This window comes from Portunus trituberculatus, chromosome 17, assembly GCF_017591435.1.
Source record: "Portunus trituberculatus isolate SZX2019 chromosome 17, ASM1759143v1, whole genome shotgun sequence".
Taxonomy (NCBI): Eukaryota; Metazoa; Arthropoda; class Malacostraca; order Decapoda; family Portunidae; genus Portunus; species Portunus trituberculatus.
This window is the reverse complement of record NC_059271.1, coordinates 1,100,001-1,117,917: the sequence shown is the minus strand read 5'-3', so window position 1 is coordinate 1,117,917 and position 17,917 is coordinate 1,100,001. Positions and strand designations below refer to the sequence as shown.

Below are 17,917 nucleotides of genomic sequence, written 5' to 3'. Positions count from 1 at the left end.
TACTTTGTTTTTTATCTTTTTTGGTAATAATTAAGCATAATTTTAAAACCTACTCGTGAATTCACCATCATCAGCAAGACCATCCATCACTTTAAATTCACGATCATCGTCGTCATCATCATCATCACTATCATCATCATCACCCTTGTCAACATACAATGCACTGTATTTTAAGCTTTCTTACAACATCTCTCTCTCTCTCTCTCTCTCTCTCTCTCTCTCTCTCTCTCTCTCTCTCTCTCTCTCACACACACACACACACACACACACACACACACACACACACACACACCTGTAACCAGCCATGGACAAGATAAGCACACCTGTAGACTCACGGACCAGCCAGCGCGCCCATTTACCTGTCTGCACTGAAAATGACAACAATAAAGTGAGCAAAAGGTAAAGCGAAAAAAAAGACAGCTAATTGCCCCAGTAACTCGCTCACCCTCCTACCTATTCATCTCGCTCCATCGATCCAATTAACTCATTCCATCATACCCGCGTGGAAGAATAAATATCCTGCTGATGTTATTATGAGCGCGGCCACGGTAAAGGTTGAGAGACAGGGAGAGAGACAGAGAGAAAGCGAGTCAGTGGCCGAGGCAGCGTGGTGAGTGTGGGATCAGAGTGGAATGGATGCCGTGCTGTGGAAACGTGTGGCTGGGTCAGGCGGTGGTGGTACTAAAGGTGGTGGTGGTGGGGTTGGGGTTATAAGATTAAAGGGATAGGGAGAAGTGGTGGAGCAGTGTGTGTGTGTGTGTGTGTGTGTGTGTGTGTGTGTGTGTGTGTGTGTGTGTGTGTGTGTGTGTGTGTGTGTGTGTGTGTGTGTGTGTGTGTGTGTGTATGAGGGGTGGAATAACAGTGGATGACGCAGGATAAGACATGGATGTGGAGTTTTGTACTTGCTGAAAGATGAATTGCAGCTATTGAAACATAAAAATAAGTTCGGAAATGGATGTAACTAGAATTTTTTGAAGACTTTACATTTTTCATGTCCTGTAGTGGAATTCAACATAAGAGCAACCACAACAATGACGACGACGATGATGATGATGATGATGATGATGATAATAAAGAAAACATTTACAGATACAATAAAACTACTGTGCATATTAATATTAGATGAACCACAAACCATGAGAAGACTAAAATAACGCGGAGTAGATTGAGAGAACTGAAGAAAAAAAGGGACACATCAAGATGAATTAAAAACAAAACGAGACAAAAAAACATCATGAGTGGAATGTATCGAGAGAAGAAAACAGAGAGTAACAGTTATATAAAGTAAATATGATTAGAAATGAATCAAGACAAAAATATCACAAATGGAATCTATCGAGAGGAGAAGAGAAGAGAGAGTAACAATCATACAAGACAGAATGTAAAAGCTTGTGTGTATGTACTGCAATGAAGAAAAGAGGTTAAAAGGTAGCAATGATAGAGTGAAAGGGAGACTAGGATAAGATTACAGACAAAACAGAGCAATTATAATGAAAGTAATAGCAAAAAGAATAAGCCAATGTACTCGTAGAAGCGACAGATAATTCCTTTTAGACGCGAAAAACATAAAATTGCACCACACACTAAAAAAAAAACGACAAATACTGCAATAACTGTAGAAACAAAGGGAAAAAAAAAAAAGAAAGTATTTAAACCCATGTAAGATTAAGATAAAATAAACAACCAACAACGTGGAAAATTAATGAGGGTTAGGGAGGAAGTGAAGGGGGAAGGAAGGGAGGGAAGAGAGAGGAGTGCAAGGGGGGAAGGGAGGAGAAGGGCAGGTGTCTGTAATGGGGAACAGTATGGAAGCTCGTGATAATTAGTGACTTAATTTTTTATATATTTTTTGAGAGGTTGTAATTAATGAGGGTTAGGAGAAGGAGAAGGAGAAGGAGGAAGAGGAAGAGGAGGAGGAGGAAGAGGAAGAGGAAGAGGAGGAGGAGGAGGAGGAGGAGGAGGAGGAGGAGGAGGAGGAGGAGGAGGAGGAGGAGGAAAAGGAAGATGAAGAGGAGGAGGATGAGGAGGAGGAGGAGGAGGAGGAGGAGGAGAGGAGGAGGAGAGGAGGAGGAGGAGGAGGAGGAGGAGGAGGATAATAATAAAGAGGAAATATAAAAATAAACAGATTTATATGCTGGTCGGAGAAAACACAAACTATCTGTAATTGATTTAAAGAAGTAATAAATCAAACAATAAGAGAAAATTACATATCTATTTATTTTATTAATTATGAATAGAGAAAAAAAAAAGGTCTGTATATAATTTTTCGTCACTAATTACAACACGAGCAATTAGAGGCGAGATATCAATGTAGAGGCAATACCGAATCAACCTTTTTGTTTGTTTTATGTGTGTGCTTTCCATGTTTTTATCTTTTGTTTTGAGTGTTTGGTGTTTGTTAAATGGAGGTGGAAAATAAATTGTTGACCTTTTTAACTCCTTCAGTACGCATTTATACCATGAAATTTGGGTGCGATTAGACCATTTTATTGACATTAGAAAGAGTGTATGGAGGTCAGAAAATGGTTGGCCAGAATATTTACATTAATGATCTTTTTAAATCCTTCAGTATTGGAAGGCATTTCTATCATGAGTTTTGCGTGTGATTAGACCATTTTATTGACATTAGGAAGGGTCTATGGAGGTCAGGAGATTGATGGCCAGAGTCTTCACATTGTTGATCTTTTAAATCCTTCAGTATTGGAAGGCATTTCTATCCTGAGTTTTGGGTGTGATTAGACCACTTTATTGACATTAGGAAGAGTCTATGGAGGTCAGAAGATTGATGGCCAGGATTTCACAATTTTGATCCTCACATTAGTTTCTGAAGCTGCACAAAACCACCGAAAAATAAATAAAATCAATATAAAAACACGCTCTGGCAATGAAGGAAGTTGATATTGAAAAACGGAATATGTAAAATTAATATTAAAAAAAGCTATGCTACTGAAGGAGGTTAATATTGAAAAATAAAAGATGCAAAATAATATAAAAATGCGTCATGGTACTTAAAGGCTTAATGTTTAGGTCAAGGAAAGAGATTTGTGAGTCTATTCCAGGTTCCATTGTAATATTTGATGTAATTATGTGCTTAGTGTAATTCATTGGACGTGACACTTATTGGAATTCCTTCAAGCTATAGAATTTATACTCAATATAAAAGAAAATATTTTAAAGCAGAGAAATTACTCCAAACACCCAAGAATATTTCTCTCTCTCTCTCTCTCTCTCTCTCTCTCTCTCTCTCTCTCTCTCTCTCTCTCTAAGTCCCACCCCCCATTTCCCCTCACTCAGCTCTCCAGTCCCTCCTTCACACTTTAATTTCCTCCCTCCTCCTCCTCCTCCTCCTCCTCCTCCTCCTCCTCCTCCTCCGAGCCTGCAACACCCTTTCCCTCTTCTCTCCTCATTCTTGATATTCCTTGCTTTTTTTCATTATCCTCCTTCACCTCTCTTCTTCACTTCCACAATGCGTATTCCTCCTCTCCTCCTCCTCTTCTCCTCCTCCTTTATTTCTTTCCTCTAAATAATGACCTCCCCCTCTCCTAATTTAACTATTCCTCCTCCTTCTTCTTATCTTCCTTCTCCTTATCCTCCTCCTCCTCCTCCTCCTCCTCCTCCTCCTCCTCCTCCTCCTCTTACATTTCCTGCTCTTCAATTTTCACTTTTTTTCAACAAACTTTATTTTTCTCAGTTTTCGCTTCTTTTTTTTCATTTAGTATCCTTTTATCCCTCTCACCCTTTTACCTTTCTTTCTCTCTCTTTCTCTCTCTCTCTCTCTCTCTCTCTCTCTCTCTGTTTAGACTCCTTTTCCTCTCTCAGTCTGCGTCAATAAAAAAAAAAAAAGTGAAAATAGACTGGTAAGGAAATTAATGGATTAAATTACACTAAAGGCGACTTAAGACACACAAGTTTCAGTTCAAGTCACTCAGATAAAAAAAAAAAAAAACATTAAACTCAAAACGAATATTATGCTAAGGAGACGAAAACGTGGAATTAAAGAAGAGAAACGAAAAGAAAAAAAAAAAAAGATTACGCGGGAAACTTTCTTCCTCAACGCAGTACACTTAATTAATTTCCGGGAACCAGGAAGAGAAGTGATTAAAAAAGGATAAAAGTTGTAGGCATAGCGGTGCAGCAACAGGAATAGCCACTCCATGAGATCATAATAAAGCGCCGCACAGCAACGTTACATTAACCCTTTCAGTACTGGGACGCTTTTACCAGGAGTTTTGGGTGTCTAATAACAATACGGCACCACACTGCAACGTTACATTAACCCTTTCAGTACTGGGACGCTTTTCTACCAGGAGTTTTGGGTGTGATTAGATGATTTTATGTACATTAGTAAGGGTTTATGGAGTTCAGAAGGTTAATGGTCCAGTCTTCACTATTTGAATCTCCCACATGAATTTCTGAAGCAGTATAAAACCACCATATAGTAAGCAGAATGAATACGGAGACGTGTCAAGATACTGAAGGGGTTTTAAAGTACCGGTAATATTCAAGAGGAAAGGCAAAAGTGATAAATTTTACACTCAGTTCAAATTTAAGAGTAAAGAAAAAATCATAACCATAAAAGAAACTGCAATGTAATACGTGACAAAAAGAAGACAATCATAGTTGAAATTAAAAGTTGAGATTGAAAATAGTGTAGCAGTAATACTAAACAATGACGTTTAAACAGGCTGGGACTTAAAAACGAGGAAAAAAAAACTCATTAAAACTCAGCACTTTCACGGCTCATCTAATTTCATTGTTACTTTCTTCGTAATTATGGATTCGTCCCTCCCTAACCCCCTCTCTCTCTCTCTCTCTCTCTCTCTCTCTCTCTCTCTCTCTCTCTCTCTCTCTCTCTTTTCCTTGTTTTGACATTTTTTTGTGTAGTTTTCAGTCTATTTAATCTTCTCTCTCTCTCTCTCTCTCTCTCTCTCTCTCTCTCTCTCTCTCTCTCTCTCTCTCTCTCACTGACACCCACATCCCTCGTGACCTTCAGTAGACCCGGAGGCGGCAGGTTAATCATTAATACCCGGATTCGTGATACCTGAGCCGGGCCTTACCTGCCTTGCTTGGCCTCACCTGGGCGACCTCTGACACTCCAGCGGCCAATGACAGACACCGAGGCACCCGGCTACTGTTATATAGGGAATCTATGGAGGATTATCTGTGTAGGTGGGTGGTTTCTGTCTCTGGTGTCTCTGTTTCTCCTTCTCTCTCGTTGTGGAGGATAAAAGTGTGGGATAAAGTCTCTCTGCCCCACAATTTGGGTCGCCAGCCCACACCTCCATGGCCACTTCAAACTTTAATTACCAACCCCCCCACACAGATTACCTCCAAGACTCAAAGTTGCAGCCTGCCAACCTACTCATCTCCTAAACCATGCACGCTGGCACATCTTCCCTCCCACGCTCTGATTCTCTCCTTCTCCTTCCATTTTATCCTTGTGTCTTCGCTATTTTGTTTCCACTCATTCTTTTTGTCATTTTTGTATATTCTTCTTTCGATACTTATGCTCTACTTCTCTCCTATTACACGAGGTTTTCTTTCTTTTCTTCGTTATATTTACTATCCAAAATTCTTCGTCTCTCCTTTCTCATATTCGTACCCTTCCCATTTTGCTCCTCCTCTCCTCTCCTCCTCTCTTATGTTCCGTTAATTAAGCAATGTTACGCTCTTTCCTTTCCAGTGGAGAGGCAACAGGACTTTTCACATTTTTATTCAATGTTTCCTAGGAAAAAAAATGTTAGGGAACGTTACCTTCTTTTTTTCCTTTTAGCTTGATGACACGTGAAAAGAATTAGCAGACGTCATTCCACCTGACACTCTCCTCTTCCTGCCTCTCCCCTCTCCATACCTATCTGTCTTTAACTGTTTCACTTCACGACCGCGCTTTCCTTATGAGCAAACCTTTCCTCTACTTTTTATCCTTATTTATGCTTCAATTTTTTTTCAGTCCATCCCTATTTCATTTCACGATATTTCTTTCTATTTTATTCTTTATTATTTCCTTTACTTTTAACTCTATCTACGATTAAACATTTTTCAACCCCTATTCCTTGCTTGACAGTATTCCGTAATATTCACCTACGGCATTTTTAAACACTCCTTTTTCTTCGTAATACGGTATATTACATACTTTTGTGACGAGGGTAAAAACAGCTCATTATTTATTACTACCTATGTGTTTGTTTTGTCACTTTTTTTTAACTTGTGAATATAAGAAAAGCTCGGCCATAGTGAGGAGCGAAGTGCGTGAAGAGTGGAAAAAAAAAAAGAAGACGAAAGAAAATGGTAAGAAAAAGTAGAAGGGTAGACCCAGGAACACGTCACCAGCCGCCTCTGATGAGCTGATAAAAGAATAGAAAGCAAGTTGTCGTTTGTTTTCTACTTTGCCAAGGTCATCTGTCAGGGCGGCGCCTCCTCCCTCCAACTGTCCCTACTTTACCATTCAGGTCACGCAGCCTCTCACCGTTCCTTTCCTTCTGGGGACGAGGGGAACGAGGAGCAAGGTGTGAGTCAGGCTCCCAAACTTCTTTCTCCAATTTGCGACTCTCTGAAGGTGCAATACCAGGACAAACCTAGAGTAAGGCAAAGTAATCCAACTGAACCTAACCAAACCGCACATTTCTTATCACAGTTTGATATTCACGATGTTTCTCAGCAACAGGAGCGTTAACTGATCGAAGGTAGAAGACTGAGGACAATTCTAGCTTGTAATTAACTTTACCTTGATATTTTTTTTTTCAATATCCAAACTCAAAACGTATCTTGTAAATGAAAACCTGATCTCAATGAAGGGCTCAATGAAGGTGCCTGAGGACATTTCAAGCCCGCAACTAAACTAACTTTGATTTCTTTACTCTTTTACAATTACCCAGTCACAAAGTATCTTCATAATGACAATCTGATCTGAATTAACGTGCCATGATAGGGAATTCCATCCATTTTAAACTAACATAACCTTAAAAAAATATATATATTTCTCACAACACAAAAAGGCCCACTTGATTGCCAGTTCCCTAAAAGGTTAAGTGAGTTATCCAAAATTCAAGGACAAATGTCTTGCAACCTCTCTCTTAAAAGAAGTCAAGTCGTAGGTACATTCAAATACAGAAGCAGGGGGGGGGAGTTCCAGAGTGTATCAGAGAAAAGTATGAATGATTTACACCTAAAAAAAAAAAAAAAAAAAACTGATACGACAGAGTACAATAAGAAAATATATATCTAACCTTACCAAACATAATCAATCAACACTAGACTTTTTTTTTTTCCAAACTAGACCTTTCCTAAAAATGTAGCACACATCTTACCTACACTAGACACAGAGAAGCAACACTATAAGAGAGAAACACCTAACACTTCCAAATTAGCGAGCTGGACGAGTAAAAGTGACAGTAAAAGGCAAAACTAACGTGGAGAAAGTGGAAGACGAATAGAGGAAGCAGCTGTCTCCTGGAAACGAGGCAAGAAGCGGCCGAGAAATACGAAAATAAACCAGGGGAAGGGAAGGACGAGGGACGAAGAGGAGACGATAAACCCAACACTGGCAGAACGGACGGCAAGGGACGAAACGGAGCGCCAGACGTGACTCCCTTACCGCCGCACACTCTCCTTTGCCGCTGCTCTTTTCACTTCCTTCACTTTACTCAACCCAATGCTCTCTCTCTCTCTCTCTCTCTCTCTCTCTCTCTCTCTCTCTCTCTCTCTCTCTCTCTCTCTCTCTCTCTCTCTGTCCATTAGTCGAACGCAATAATAATGAACATGTCCCTCTGTGTGTGTGTGTGTGTGTGTGTGTGTGTGTGTGTGTGTGTGTGTGTGTGTGTGTGTGTGTGTGTGTGTGTGTGTGTGTGTGTGTGTGTGTGTGTGTGTGTGTGTGTGTGTGTGTGTGTGTGTGTGTGTGTGTGTGTGTGTGTATGTGGAAAGGACAACAATAGGTAGAGAGAAGGGAAATAGAATAAATAGCAAAAATAGAAGATGAAAGAAACATGAGAAAAGGAAGGAGGAAAGATGGATGGAAGAGAGAAGAAGGAATGAGAGGTGGAAGAAACAAGAAGAAATAGGGAAAGGGAGGTGGAAAGAAGTAAAGAGGAAGAGAGAAAACGGATAGATGGAAACGGGAAAGAGAGATAAGTGAAAGGAGCAGAGGGGGGAAAGGGAAGAGGAAAGAACAGAAGGGGAGAGAGAAAGGGGAGGTGAATGAAAGAAGGGGAGATGGAAAGGTAGGTGGAAGCAACAAGAGGGGAGGCCACCTGCACGATACACCTGTAATCAAACTATTTCCGCCAGGTGAGGGAGGGCATCTGATGGTGTGTGTGTGTGTGTGTGTGTGTGTGTGTGTGTGTGTGTGTGTGTGTGTGTGTGTGTGTGTGTGTGTGTGTGTGTGTGTGTGTGTGTGTGTGTGTGTGTGTGTGTACATAAACTTTCATGACATTTATGAAATACTGTACGTGTAGAAATCTATCTCACTGACTGATGTCTGTTATTAAAACAAACTGGATGCATATATGGGACTTTAACATTAAATCAATTCTCTCTCTCTCTCTCTCTCTCTCTCTCTCTCTCTCTCTCTGCCCCATATTAGGAAGCCATATAATCACAAGGCTACAGGTAAAGTCAATTAAGGTTATGCAACATCCCTTGATAATTCCCTTTCCTTTCTCCCGCAGGTGAGTGAGTGAGAGTGAAGGGACGAGAGCCAACCATAACGCACGTCCCTATGGTAAGAAATAACCTGCACATTTTTTCTTACCCCAGTACTTTTTTTTTCTCTTACCTTATCCTCTTTTTTTTTTTTACTTACTCCATTTCTTCGTGCCTTAATCGAATGGAGAGCGAGTTTCTTTTTTTCACTTAATTAGGAGTTAGTGGGTTACGTGGGCTACGTTTTCTGTTTGGTATTCTACGTTTTCTTTGTTATTTAGTGTTTTTTTTTCTCGGTGTGTCTTCTTTCCATCGTCTGAGTGGGAAGGTGTCTGTTGCTGGAACGCCTATTTTTTTTTTTTCTCATTCGATTTTGTGTGTAATTTTGTGAAGTTCAGCGTCTCATTTACTGACACACACACACACACACACACACACACACACACACACACACACACACACACACACACACACACATAGTCTCAGAATTTTGGCTAACTCTTTCAATCTTTAAGGGAACTAGCAATCAAGTAGGCCTTTTTTTCATTTTTTGTTGCCCTTGGCCAGCTTCCCCTCTTGCATAAAACACACACACACACACACACACACACACACACACACACACACACACACACACACACACACACACACACACTTCCCACACTCCCAAAAAAAAATAACACTATCAATAAAACCATAAAAGATACATTGACAGTAAAATTCTAGAAAAAAAAATGGTTATAAATTACATCAGTCATATTCGTACATGGAGAGTTCTGACTGTTAAAGAGCAGAATATCCTGACAACGATATGGAAGGCGGAAAAGAAAATCCCAAGACACTTAAACTCTTCTGTGCCATGACATGTTTTAATATTCGTTCTGGTTACTATTTGACGATTTCATACAGCTTCAAAAATTTATGAGGGGATTAAAATAGTGAAGATTCTGGCCATTAATCTTCTGGCCTCCATAGACCCTTTCTAATGTTAATAAGATGGCCTAGTTATTCCTAAAAACTCATGGTGAAAATGTGTAGCAGTATTGAAGGGGTTAAGTGAGAGGGATAGTATGTGAAGGGAAAATCTACAGACTGTGGCCACCCTCGCTTCCTTCCTCCTCTCCAGTCTCAGCCTATCATAAAAGAGCCGGCAATGAAAGAAGAGTCAGCCGTATTCTAAAACACTTTTGCGCAACACTCCCACTATTTCAAAAGGCTCTTGCAGAAGTAGCACGGTTTTTTACGAGTCTTGCTACGATTTAAGTGACAGAATAACATCATTTCCACATTATTAACCCCTTCGATACTGAGACGCATTTTTACCACGATTTTTGGGTATGATTAGATTATTTTATTTACATTAAGAAAGGTCTATGGAGGTAAAAAAAAATTAATGGCCAGAGTCTTTACTGTTTTAAACCCCACATAAAATTCTGAAGCCATATAAAATCGTCAAATAATAACCAGAATGAATATAAAAATGCAGTCTTGAGATATAAGCTAACAATTTCTTTGGCCTCTGAAAACTGTCGTGGCGATAGAGCAAAGCGTTTCTGAATCCAAGGCTACACTGAGGGAAGGGAAATTACCTTCACACTGTACCGTCGAGCTTAGGTGAGAGGTCAACCGGTGGAATTGGTCGTAACGGTAATGGATTTCTATTTATACCGTGATACTGATAATTAGTTGTCATCAGGTGCTGACGTTTAATTCTGTATATATCGAGACGCCTCCGCACAAAGAGGCAATTACGTACTAATGCCTCGCTCTTCCCTGCGGCTGAGTTTGGAAGTTCTAGATACGTGTAAACAATACTATGCATTGCGTGTTGAGAGTTAGAAAAAATTGTGTCACTTTTTTGCTTGGTTTTATTCTGTTTTCATTCCTTTTTCCTTTTAACGCCTTCAGTACTTGGACACATTTTTACCTTGAGATTTGCGTAAGATTAGATAATTTTATTAACATTATGAAGGGTCTATGGAGCTTAGAAGATTAATTAATGGGTAAAGTCTTCACTACTTTAATCTTCACATGAGTTTCTGAAGCTGTATAGAATCACCAAATAGTAACCAGAATACTAGAATGAATGTGGAAACGCGTCATGGTACTGAAGAGGTTTATTTGAAAGAAAGGCGAGTGAAATCTTGCTTGACGTCAAATGATCCCTTCCTACCTTCCAGCCTTCACATACATGGCGCCTTCATTTTTACATTTCGGTATGTGAAAAACAATAAATAAGATGAACTACATCGACAAATTGAACCATTTCATGAAAAACATCAATACATCAAGCCATTTCATTGTGACTATGGAGGTTAATTAACTTCACAACTTTTAATATAAGAGTTAAATCACAGTAATGGAATGCCAACTGACAGCCAGACACAGGCACACCAACAGACACAAAGCGAGAAAGCCAGAAAGTCAGACAGGAAGAGGGAATATTTTAATAAAAAAAAAAGACGGGACGGAAGAATGGCGAATGAAAATGGAGAAAAGAAGAGTGAGGAAGAGGAAGGCAAAAAATGATGACCCGTCCTGGCAGGCGAAATATAGAGGAAATAAAAGTGTGGAGAGGGAAGAATGAAAAGACGAGTGGAGCGAAGGAAGGGAAAGGAGGGGAATGGCAATTAAAACTAAATAACACGCAAAAAAATGATACAAGGAAAATAAAAAGGAGATGACAAAAAAAATCTAAGAAAATTGTATATCAGAGGAAAAGCATGGATGGAAACTGAAAAAATAAATGAAAGAAGAAAAAATAAAAGGAAAAATTAAAGGAAACGCAGAGGAGGAGGAAGATGATAAAAGATCATTACCAATAAACATAGAGAGAGAGAGAGAGAGAGAGAGAGAGAGAGAGAGAGAGAGAGAGAGAGAGAGAGAGAGAGAGAGAGAGAGAGAGAGAGGAGGAGAGGAGGAGGAGGAGGAGGAGGAGGAGGAGGAGGAGGAGGAGGAGGAGGAGGAGGAGGAGGTGCAGCAGTGTGTGTGTGTGTGTGTGTGTGTGTGTGTGTGTGTGTGTGTGTGTGTTTGCCCTTCTCTCTCAAGAGGTTCTAAATCAGAGTCATTGAGTGCGGAATTGGCAACGATGGGCGCGGTGCAACACGAGCGTCGCCTCTCAGTGTCAGTGTTCCGTAAAGCCTCGAGGTAACGGTTCGAAACGACGCCAGGTGAATCACGTGGTGATACTGGTGATGATGATGATGATGATATTGATGATGATGATGATGGTGGTGAGCAGCAGCAGCAGCAGCAGCAGCAGGAAGAGGCGGAGAAAGAGGAGGAAGTGGTGGTGGTGGTGGTGGTGGAAGAGAAAGGATAGGAGGAGGAAGAGGAGGGAGAGAAGGAAGAGCAGGAGGAGGGAGAGCAGCAGCAGCAGCAGCAGCAACAGCAGAATGAGGAGGATGACACAGTATTAGGTGAAATAAAAACAGTACATCATAGATAATGTTTCCCCTGAGACATGCGTCCATAGTCTCTAATAAAACACACACCACAAACAATGAGGTGAGGCACATCCAGCACAACAGCAGCATGAGGACACGCGCGGCGCCGCGAGAAGCCATCAGGCCCACACGTGGTGCTCCCAGTGTGGCATGAAGTGTCACCCAAGAACAGCCCCGCTAACATCACACCAGGCACGCTACACCCACAGACTCCTTAACAGGATAGCAACCACATGGAGCACAAAACTGCGTTGTTCAGACCACCTACACCACCACCACCACCACCACGCACAGCAATGTCCCTTCCAACCGCCCCCGGCCTGCCACACTTGTCGCTCTCCATCCCGCCCATCCGCCTCTCCGTCGCCCTCAATGCCTCACCAACATACCTGCTGGACACTGGGGAAGACGCCCACGCTGGTTCACTCTCACCTGCCACCTCGGGGTAGCAGGAAACACGCGGTCTTTAATACAACACAACAGTCACCCGCACTCCCGCAACTGCTCACACGCGTCGTCTTTCTCCACTCAGGAACCAATCCGCGGCAAGTATGTCACCCCGAATGACTCCGCGCAGCTTAGCCAATGAGGAGCGAGATAGCCTGTTACGTTCTGGCGGGCAAACAAATGCATCATTCTCGCCACTCAGGTAAAGATTAAGTATTTTTCATTGCTTCTCGTGTTGCGTGTATTACTGCGACGTGACTCAGAAATTTAAGCAAGTAAAGAAAGAAGAACAAGTGAATAAAAAGAACAGCAAAGAGAACAAAAACATTAATTAATCCCGCCAAAGATAAAAGGATCAGGCGTGCGTTAAGGGTTTGGCGGCGTGACAAGGACCACGCACCGAGAACTTTTGCCTCCCATCAATGCACTTATCTAATCCTGCTGTGAATGAAGGCGACGTAGGGTGTGCTTTGGTTTGGCTGCTGGATTGACGGACACACTACTCAGAGTTTTCATCTATCCTTCCCATGCACGACAATAATGCCACTGTGAATGAAGGCGACTTGTGTGTGTGTTTGTGCGGTAGGTGGTTGGTGGTGGAGGCTGCATCGTGGAAACTTTGTCTAACTATCGCCACTCACCAAACCTTAGGAACGTTAGAACACTAGAAATTTAAGGAAGCTGCAAAAGGTTGTCAATCCAACACGTGACTGTCCCTGTGTGAACAAAACTACCAAAATCTAAATCTAAATCACCTTCATTCTGTTACTGACTCAGCACTAAAGACACGATTACTGAGTCCGTTCCATTCATCAGCCACTCTGTTAGAAAATTACTTCCTTCCATTTTATTTCCTACAAATTTCTCAAACTTGAACCCATTATTTCTGCTTCTATCCTGGTTGCTGATCCTAAGAACTTTGCTCATGTCCCCTCTGTTACAACCCCTATACTGCTTCAATACTTCCATCACGTCCCTTCTTAACTGACGTCTCACTACGGAATGCAAATTTACATATCTTCAATCTCGCTTCGTAAGGAATATAACTCATCAAGTGTATCATTTTAGACGTTTTCCTTTGCACTGATTCAAACTCGTCCCATCCTTCCACAGATATAATGCCCATGAAATTAATCGAGACATGTATTTGGAAGCTAATAATGGTGATGGTGGTGGTGGTGTATTGTACCTCATCACCTGTATCATTTTAGACGTTTTAGACTCATTCACACTTGTCCCATCATTACACAGATATAATGCCATTGAAAATAAACAACACATGTATTTGGAAGCTGATAATGGTAATGGTAGTGGTGGTGGTGGTGGTGGTGGTGGTAATAGTAGTGGCGGGGGAGGCGTGACAGGAGCGCTGCCTCAACATCGTCCTGCCGCTGAGCTGAAGGGGATTACACAGCTGATCTGGACCCAGGGACAATGTTTCCTTGACAAAGACCGCGAGACATGATTTGTACTTCTTTCCTCTGCAGCAAACACACATAAAGCCCCCCTCCTCCGGTTCTCTCTCTCTCTCTCTCTCTCTCTCTCTCTCTCTCTCTCTCTCTCTCTCTCTCTCTCACGAACAAGGGATTCAAGAGTACGCCAAGGTCTGATTTCCTCAGCAATTTTTCATTTTTATCTGTCATGTGAGTGACGTGCCTCGTGGAGAGAGAGAGAGAGAGAGAGAGAGAGAGAGAGAGAGAGAGAGAGAGAGAGAGAGAGAGAGAGAGAGAGAGAGAGAGAGAGAGAAAACCGTCACTCATAGGGTATAATCGCTAAAAACAAATGACATCACTTCCTTTGAGAGTGAGGCTTCCAGACATTTATCCCTTCCTTTTAGCTAACTCTCTCGGACCTCTAAGGGAGCTGGCAACAAAGTACGGCATTTTTTTTAATCTCTTGTTCCCCTTGGCCAGCTTTCCCCTATTACATAAGGGAGAAAAGAGAAATTACCCTCAAGCTTCACACTTTTCCAAGCTTGACAGAGACAGGAAACACGTGCAAACTCGCTACTAATGGACGGCAGGAACTGAAGCGGACTCTGATGGAAGCATGAATAACGAAAAGGAATGGAATATACGAAGAAAAGAAGGAAAGTGATATAAGGAAATATGATACAAAATAAAGAGGAAAACATTAGAGAGAAAGAGATAAAAACTGCAATAAGAGTAAATACTGGAAGTGCCAGAGAAGGAAAAGAGACAAAGAATACACGAGAGGAAGGAAGGAAAGAAGGAAGGCCTGTGAAAGAAAGAAGATATATGCAGAGAGTAAAGAGAGAGAGAATATGAGAGACACAGAGAGAGAAAAGTAGAGAAAGAGAAACACAGAAAAGAGACATAAACAAACAAACACTAAAATCATAAAGTGAAAATTTTCCAGGTTCCAGAAATCCTTAAGGAAGAAAGAGAGAAGAAGAGAAACAAAGAAGGAAGGAAGGAGAGAAGGGGAGAGGAGGGAAGGAAGCGAAGGAGGGAGGTGGCATGAAGCTAATGTCCCCGAGGCAAGGAAGAATACGACGAGAATGTTCAATAGACGATAAAGGAAAGGAAAAATGGAAGACACCGCATGGATAGGAAGAGGAGGAAGAGGAGGAAGAGGAAGAGGAGGAGGAAGAGGAAGAGGTAGAGGAGGAGGAACACAAAGGAACACAAAAGAAGCCCATACAGTAATACACTTTCCATTGCTTTCTCTACTAGACCATACTAGACACTATTCCATTAGAACTATTAGTGGGAGAGGGACGATAATGGAGGAGGAGGAGGAGGAGGAGGAGGAGGAGGAGGAGGAGGAGGAAGGCTGATTCTACGTTTAATAAAATGCAAGTCTAGTTTTTCATATGAAGTTTCCAGACACATATATAATCCAACCCTTTTTCCTCTCACTTTCTTTTACTCTTTTTTTCCCTATTTCCCCTTCGTCCTCCTCCTCCTCCTCCTCCTCCTCCTCCTCCTCCTCCTCCTCCTCCCATCCAATATAACCAATTATTATTCTGGCTACTCTCCTCGCAAATGGATAGGGAAAGATTTATACCACAGAATAGATTTCCAACCTTTCTCCCTACGCCTTTTCCTCTCTCTCTCTCTCTCTCTCTCTCTCTCTCTCTCTCTCTCTCTCTCTTTATGCCTCCTTTATTTTTTCTTTCTCAGCTTTTCTTTCGTTTTTTTTCTCCTTTTCTTTATTTCTACCATTTTCTTTGCATCTCTCTCTCTCTCTCTCTCTCTCTCTCTCTCTCTCTCTCTCTCTCTCTCTCTCTCTCTCATCCCTCCTTCACTTTTAGTTTTCCTTTCGTTTTTCTTCTTCTTTCTCTATTTCTTCCATTTTCGTTGCATCATCTTCTCTTCCACCTTTCTCTTTTTCCTCTGTTCATTTCTCTCCTTCTGTTCTTCCTCTTTTTCCTTCTCCTGCTCTTTCTTCTTCCTCTTCTCTCTTCTCTACCTTGTTTCCTACATCTCCCTTTTCATTCTTCATTTCCTCTTTACTTTCTTTTCTTCTCCTCTTCCTCTTCCTATTCTTCCTCCTCTTTTTTCTCTTCCTTCTCCCTTTCTCAATCTTTCTTCACCACGCTTGCTTCATATTTCTTTTTTTTTCCTTCTTTTTTCTTCTTCAGTTTTCCCTTCTCTCTTTCTTTACATTTTGTCCATTTACCTGTCTTTCTCTCTCTCTCTCTCTCTCTCTCTCTCTCTCTCTCTCTCTCTCTCTCTCTCTCTCTCTCTCTCTCTCTTCTTTCTCTTCACTAACTTTCTTTTCACTCCCTCTTTATCTATCACTTCTCTTTCTTTTCTTTGTCTATCTTTCTTTTTTTCTCTTTTCTTTTCTTTTCGTGATATTTTCTATTTTCTTTGTGTTTTTTCCTTTCTTCTCTTTATCGTTATTTTTCTTCCATTTTTCCTTCTCTTTATTTGAAATTCTCCGTTCTTATTTTTATTTCATTTCTTATCGTCTCTTTTCTCTTCCTTCGTCTCTCTATTCTTCTTTTTTTCTACATTATTTTTTCTTAATTTCTCCGTTTACTTTATTTCCCTTCCCTTGCTCCTTTTTTTATCACTCCTCCTCCTCCTCCTCCTCCTCCTCCTCTTCCTCTTCCTCCTCCTCCTCCTCTTCCTCGTCCTCCTCCTCTTCGTCTACACAGGGGCGACACTTCACACTATCAAAGTAAACAGTTAAGGTGTCATATTTCCAGATACACTGTCAACCTTCCCTTGTCTCCTTCCCTTCCTTCCTTCCTTCCTTCCTTCCTTCCTTCCTTCCTTCCTTTACTCCTAATCAGTTTGTCTTCCCTCCATTTTTTCATTTTTTTTCTTCTTTCTTTCTTTCTTTCTTTCTTTCTTTCTTTCTTCCTTCCTTCCTTCGTTCTTTTGCTCTTCATCAGGATGTTTTCCTTCTATATTTTTCCTTTCTTTAATTCTTTCCTTCCTTCCTTCCTTTCTTTCTCTCTTTTTTCCTTCCTGCCTTCCTTCCTCCTTCCTTCGTTCCTTTGCTCTTTCCCTCTATATTTTCCCTTTCTTTAACTCATTCCTTCCTTCTTTTCTTTCTTTCTTTCTTTCTTTCTGTCTGTCTGTCTTTCTTTCTTTCTTTCTTTCTTTCTTCCTTCTTTCATTCATTCATTTACTCCCTGATCAGTTTGTCTTCCTTTCATTTTCTTCCTCTCTTCTGCCAGACATTTCCTTTACTGGACATTTCCTGCCTCTGTGTCTATCTGTTTGTCCGTCTGTTGGGTGTCTGGTTCTCTCTCTCTCTCTCTCTCTCTCTCTCTCTCTCTCTCTCTCTCTCTCTCTCTAGCTTTTTCAATTCGTCTACATAATTGATCCCTCTCTTCTATTTCTCCCGTTCCGTTATCATTATTATTATTATTATTATTATTATCATCATTATTATTATTATTATTATTATTATTTATTATTATCATCATTATTACTATCATTATTATCATCATCGTCCAAATAATGTGCTTTGCTTATAAACCTTTCAAACTATTAAGAGAAACTTTACATTTTTAACAAAATCTAAAGAAAACGAAAGTAAAGAAGAGGAGGAGGAGGAGGAGGACGAAGGGTAGGAGAAGGAGGAAGAGAAAGAGAAGGAGGAGGAGGAAAAGACTGAGAAGAAAAAAATGTAAAGAGAGCCAGAAAGAGAGAGAGAGAGAGAGAGAGAGAGAGAGAGAGAGAGAGAGAGAGAGAGAGAGAGAGAGAGAGAGAGAGAGAGAGAGAGAGAGAGAGAGAGCACTATTAAAAGATGGAGGGAGAGGAAAATGACACAGGCCTCAGGGTGACTCATCGATCAGTCACACACACACACACACACACACACACACACACACAACTTGCTGCCTCCTCCTCTCCTCTCCTATCCACCCTTGCCTCCTCCTTGCCAGTGTTCCATGGCAATGC

At 41.1% G+C, this 17,917-nt stretch overlaps 1 protein-coding gene and 1 long non-coding RNA gene across 2 annotated transcripts in view; one reads left to right on the top strand and one right to left on the bottom strand.

Moving 5' to 3' along the window:
* The window catches only part of LOC123505215, a 557,956-nt gene extending 545,210 nt beyond the window's left edge, over positions 1–12,746 (bottom strand). Inside the window, exon 1 of the long non-coding RNA XR_006675095.1 lies at positions 12,473–12,746. This is a non-coding gene — a long non-coding RNA (uncharacterized LOC123505215). The remainder of the gene's footprint in view (positions 1–12,472) is intronic.
* LOC123505213 (alpha-2A adrenergic receptor-like) overlaps positions 1–17,917 on the top strand; it is a 553,609-nt gene that overhangs the window by 325,775 nt on the left and 209,917 nt on the right. The gene's annotated exons all lie outside the window — the stretch shown is intronic.